Here is a 6,000-nt window from a genome sequence, read left to right on the forward strand (position 1 = left end):
AGATTGAATTTCTCTAGGTACAGTCTGGGTATACATACTTCAGAAATAAATCTAGTCAACAATAGAACTTAATGTTATTAAAAGTCTAAAATATGTATTTCGTATTTTATTCAAGAGGCTTGGCTGTTCTCCTGAGCTAACAGTAAATTAACAGTGGGGCCTGGTTCTTGTCTTTTCTGCTACATTTAAATCCCAATCCTAGTGACTAAAGCAAATAAACATATAAACATAAGCTCTTAATGGTTTGAATAAGGTCGAAGACAAAAAGTTCCCTAATTAAGTTCTGAAGTTAAATACAACTATTTTACCGAGCTCAGTCTGCTTAATGTATCTTGTTTGTCACATGCGGTTCATAATTATACTGAGAAAAAAAGGAATTAAGAGTACAGAATTTTAGAAGCATATTTTTTTAATTTTCTATTTTTAATGCTAAAACATCAAGTCCTATTTTGCTGCCATATTTTCTTCTTCTAATGACCTTAGCTAAATTCTAAAATTCTCACCCGCATTTGTAAAAATGTAATGATAAAATAAACCAGTAGCAAAGTTGAATGCAATCCAGTACTAAAATCCCTTTCCTCACTCAGCTGCTTCTCAGACACCTGAAATGTGCTGCTTAATTTAGAAAGAAAAATTACAGTGAGGCTGCAATCCTGCCTTTCAGAGACAAGGGAGCAGGAAATGATTTGCAGGTGATTGAAAGGTGGTGTTTGCACTTAGGATTTCCTGAGCTTTCCAAATTTAACCTTGGAGCTTACCTATCTTTGATTTTAAGAATTAGATCCTACCCATATTCTGGATATCTCCCCGCTGTAGTTGTGCATCTTGGCTGGGGATGAGAAAAATGAAGGCTACATGCTCAGTCCTAAAAGAAAAAAGAGCAAAATAGGATGTGAAGGAAATAAATGAAGGCTACAGTTAGCTTTCCTCTGAGCCAAGGACAAGAAGCTGACTTCTCCTTTAATTTAACCCTTGGATTGTCACAGAGAAATAGGGCTTTGAGGAAAATTCTGTTGCATTTGCCATTTCCAAGCAGAAAAATAAAATTATAAAATAGATACATGAGAAACTTTTTAAATTTTTTTCATTGCAAGATGCTGTGAATAAATATGATAGAATCGAATGTAAAATATTTATGCATATATACCTATTATTTGTATGAGTAAGTGCATATAAAGTGTGAAGCAAGGTAAAAATCTCATTCTTTTCCTAAGACGTAGAATAATGTGTTTGTTTTCCAGGTGAACCAATGCCTTATATTCTAAAGATAAATTCTGATTCTTTGTTTAAAGGAATAGTCTGAAGAAAAAATAATTAACCCTTTTCCACAAGACTATTATTAACAATTCTTATTGAAAGCCTCCTCTGTCTGAGTTCTGAATTAACTAACACAGTGCATCCACCAAACTCCTGATATATATTGGTTAAATAACTGAATAAAGCAATGAAAGAAAGGAGGAGGAAAAAAGTGGAGAGAGAAAAGGAAAGAGATGGAGGAGGGGAAAGGAAGAAGGATATAGTAAACACAGACAACATTTTATCCACTAGACATGACATCTTGAAAAGCTTTCTTCGCTTGGCTTCTAGAAATAACATTTTTTTCTTTTTCCTTCTGCTTTACTAGTTGTGTCTTTTCAGTCTCCTAGGATGGTTTCTTTTCTCCCTCCAATTTCTAAACATTGGAGTGCAGTAGGGCATTGTCCTTGGTTATGGATTTTTCTCTATGCCTAGCCAGTTCCTAAGTAATCTTTTCAAATTGTGTGACTTTATTATACCAATAATCCTACCCACCCAGCCAGCAGTTCTCTTAACTGAAGTGCTTTCCTAAACTCTGGGCTCACATATTTAACTTTCTACTTGATCCTCTTAGATCCCAGATAGCTAGGTCAATGCTAATGTTTACCAAATAGAACTCCTGATTTATACACCCTCCCCTCCTGATCTTTTCCTTCCTCAATTTTCTCCATACCTACCAACAATACCGCCTTTACCTAGTTTTTCAAACTAAACACTGAAGACATTATATTTCTTTTCTTTTATTGTATCACTAAACTATGTGAGTTTTACCATCAAAAGAGATACCAAATTCCATCATTTTTCACCTTATCCATGCTGTGACAATAACTTGTACAACTTGTTCTTCTCTTGCCTAGATTCCTGGACTAGTCTCACGACAATATTCCTGCTTCAGCTTCACTTTTTGTTTCAGTCAGGTCAGGGCCCAACTAGACAAACAAATCCCTCACCCATATCATAGGTTGAGTTTCAAAAAAGAAGAGGCATGACTCACTCTCTTTCTTCCACCGTTTGGTTCTGCACTCACTGTACAAAATGCAATGCCTGGTGAAGCCACAGAAACCATGCCTGCTACAGAGCAGGAGTTGCCAGGGCCTCAGGCTGAGACAGAGTCTGGAAGAGAATCTGACAGTGATGAATCAGTACCAGAGCTTGAGGAACAGGATTCCACACAGGCGACCACACAATAAGCCCAGCTGGCAGCCACAGCTGAAATCAATGAAGAACCAGTCAGTAAAGCAAAACAGAGCTGAAGTGAAAAGAAGGCACAGAAGGCTATATCCAAACTGGATTTTTGACAGGTTACAGGGGTTAGGAGAGTCACTATCTGGAAATCTAAGAATATCTTCTTTGTCATCACAATACCAGATGTCTACAAGAACCCAGCTTCAGATGCCTGCATAGTTTTTGGGGAAGTCAAGATCAAAGAGTTATCTCGGCAGGCACAACTAGCAAGTACTGAGAAATTCAATTTCAAGGTGAAGCTGTCTCAGACATTCAAGAAAACATATAGACTCCAATGGTACAAGAGGAGAGTGAAGAGGAAAAGGTTGATGAAACAGGTGTGGAGGTTAAGGACATAGAATGTGTCATGTCACAAACTAATATGTCAAAATCAAAGGCAATCCAATTCCTGAAGAACTACAGTAATGATACTGTAAGTGTTATTACAGAGTTAACAATGTAACTGTCTAAAAATGAGGACTTTTTTTTTTCTGTTTCAAAAGACTAACAGCAGCTTGGTTTGAAATTTGTATAATATTTCTATTATTAATAAAATTATAGTTTCTTAGTGGATGGGAAAAAAATAAGAGGCATAACCATTGCACAAAAGTGTACTCACTACTGATGCCAGGAAAAGTAGAACCACCATAATTCACTCAGCTCATTGTCAGTGATGAGGCAGAAAGAAAGAAGATTGAAAAAATGTCCTGGCTTCTCTCTTCCATCTACTTGTCAGTGTCTCACCCAGCTGTCTCATAAAAAAGCCTAGAAAATATAGTACAAAGGCAGAACTTGAGAAAGGAAAGAATGGATATTAAAGCAGTTGGGTCAAGGACCAATTAACCCTGCCCCTAACTCTACCCCACCATAGCTTTATGTTCTCCCAAAAGCAAGAGTGAACCACATGAAATAGAACACATATCCTGCCAAGTGCCTAATATCAAACTTCCAATGGTTTTATATCATAATCTAAATAAAATACCAAGTTCTAATCATGACCTATGATGCTTCACATAAACTAGCCACTTCTACTACTCTAATTTCTTCTCCTCTGCCTCACCTCATTTCAGTATGTAGCCTTTCTTGCATTTCATTGTCCACATCTAGCAAAACTTCTTCCCCATCTTTCCATCTGTTTGATAAATCATTCCCCTTGTTTACTAGGTTTGTTTCCAGCTTCAGTCAGGCCTGTGCTCTCATAACACCTCCCCACAGAGGACTTCTGTGGTCATTTTTCCAAAATATTGACTCATCCCCTAATTTATATCTCCTTGCCATGCTTATTTTTTCTTCTTAGCACTGTCACTACTTCACAATGTTGGGGAACATCATCAAAAAGACCTGACTGCCAAACGACCCTTGAGCTTAGTAGGCCCTGACATCTTCATTCCCTTGCCTATCCTTGGAATATGGATTCCATTAGCTTTTCCTGCCCCTAGGTGTTACTCCAAAGATAGAGCCTTTAGACAGGCATGTGGTGTCAAGAACCCCTGTACGATATATGTGACTGAACCCATTAAGGCCCCTATTCAAATTTTTAAGATTTGGTAGGTGGGTGTCGGAGCCCATTTGTCTTGCTGCCGCCCACAAAAAGCCCTGTATGTAAGTTCCCTTTGCTTAGTAAAACTGCCACTTCCCAATTAGAATGGCCTGTCCCTTTCTTTGGTCTCTCCCTGCCCTCTGAGTATGAGGGCCAGTTTCAAGTATACCTGCTAAGCTCCTGATAGGGTTGTGAACCAACGCACAATAAATGGAATTCTTATTTGTCTACTGTTTTCCTTCCTTACCAGAAGATAAGCTTCCTAAAGGTAATGCCTTCACTTGTTTATTAACATACCCCAGTGCTTGAATCAGTGTCTAGCAAATAACAGGAAATCAATAGATATTTGTTGAGCAAAGAAACAGAAATAAATTTCTTATATTACTTCTGTGTGAATTTTTGTCTTCACTTTCAAAATTGGTTGTAACCCAACAGTCTCTTTGAAATGAATTATTTGGAACTGAGAACACATTTTAACAGCTCTATCAATGGTAAGGTGTTGGATAGATTTTCAGATAATTCTACTGGGAGTATAGTTATGATATTATCAATTCAAATAAAAATGAATAGAAAATCAAACAGTTTTATTAGTAGTATTTAAACAATATAAATTTCTGAATATTGAAAATTATGAAAAGCATACTTAATGAAAAGAAACATAAATTCTCACCACACCTACAAATTTAGACTTAAAGTAATGTTATATGTTACCTGGTCAAAACTTCAAGCCAAAGAGGAAATTTGCCTTCCAAAACAAACCTGTGAAAAGGTCATCCATTCTCTATGAACATTTCTAATGACAAAAACTAACTGTACTGTGAGGCACCATCCCCACCAGATAAATTTGAGGAAGTTCTACAATCTATCTAGCTCTGTTACAACATCTTTCATCATCTTAATATCTGCCAATGTTTACTGTTAGCCTTCTAAATTTATGATGGGTAAACATAATCCCCTCTTACATAACAGTTCACCAATTATTTTGGGGAAGCCACTATGTCCCTCCTAATATTTTTGCTTTCTATGCTAAATATCCTAATCCTTTCAATCCATTCTCATACAGCTTGATTTTCAGATCTCTTGACAGGTTAATCACTGTATATACTTCTGCTTAATAATGTCCTGTGCTGGATTTCTCTCTCAGCCATTGCAATGTAACAAATCACCTCAATGCAAAGGAGCTTGAAAGAAAAACCAGTTTTTATCCCTCATGAGTCTATATGTCATACAGTTCTTCTGGTCTCAGCTGGACTTATTCTTAAATACCTGGGCAGTTGTGGGTCTGGTAAACAGCTCTGGCAATGTTGGCGGGGCTTGCTCACATGTTTTAGTATTTACCAGTAGTAGACAGGATTAGGAAGCATCAGCTGGGGCAAATGGCTTCTCTTCCACATGGTCTTCAACTCCTAGCAGGCTAGCTCAGACTCGCAGGTCACTGAGAGAAAGAAGCGGCACAAGACAATTGAGACCCAAGTTTAGGACTGGCATCCACACCATTGTACTATATTCTGTTGACCAAAACTTGGTAAGAGTCAGCCCAGGCTCAAGAGATGGGAAAGATTCCACCTCTTCATGGAAGGAGCTGCAATGTCACCTTACAAAGGTGGTAGATATATAGAGAGGAAAATTAGAACTATTTTTGCAGTCTACTACAATTTCCTAGAGTTAGACTAAACATGTGTGCTTAGTGTACTAGAAAAAAACAGGAACATCAAAAGGGTGCGAGATAAAGGAAATGTGAAAGTATTTGGCATTTAAGATGTGTATTTTTTTATTTATTGAAATAATTATCTTAGAAATAATTAGAATATAGTTGGACATATTATGCTTATTTTGTAGATAATTATTGATATTTCTTTTGAGGGACATATGGGAAAGAGGGATTCCATAAACCTTTTAGTCCTTCTGCCTCTAAAATTTCTTGATTTAAGCTTTGAAAC

The 6,000-nt window shown here is 37.0% G+C and overlaps 1 pseudogene across 1 annotated transcript; it reads left to right on the top strand.

Moving 5' to 3' along the window:
- The first annotated feature begins 2,336 nt into the window (after positions 1 to 2,336).
- On the top strand, positions 2,337 to 2,983 carry LOC309862676 (nascent polypeptide-associated complex subunit alpha pseudogene; annotated as a pseudogene). The gene has a single exon. The product of its transcript is annotated as a nascent polypeptide-associated complex subunit alpha pseudogene (transcript).
- The last annotated feature ends 3,017 nt before the right edge of the window (positions 2,984 to 6,000 follow it).

Source organism: Mustela nivalis (genome assembly GCF_964662115.1).
Source record: "Mustela nivalis genome assembly, chromosome: 4".
Classification (NCBI taxonomy): Eukaryota; Metazoa; Chordata; class Mammalia; order Carnivora; family Mustelidae; genus Mustela; species Mustela nivalis.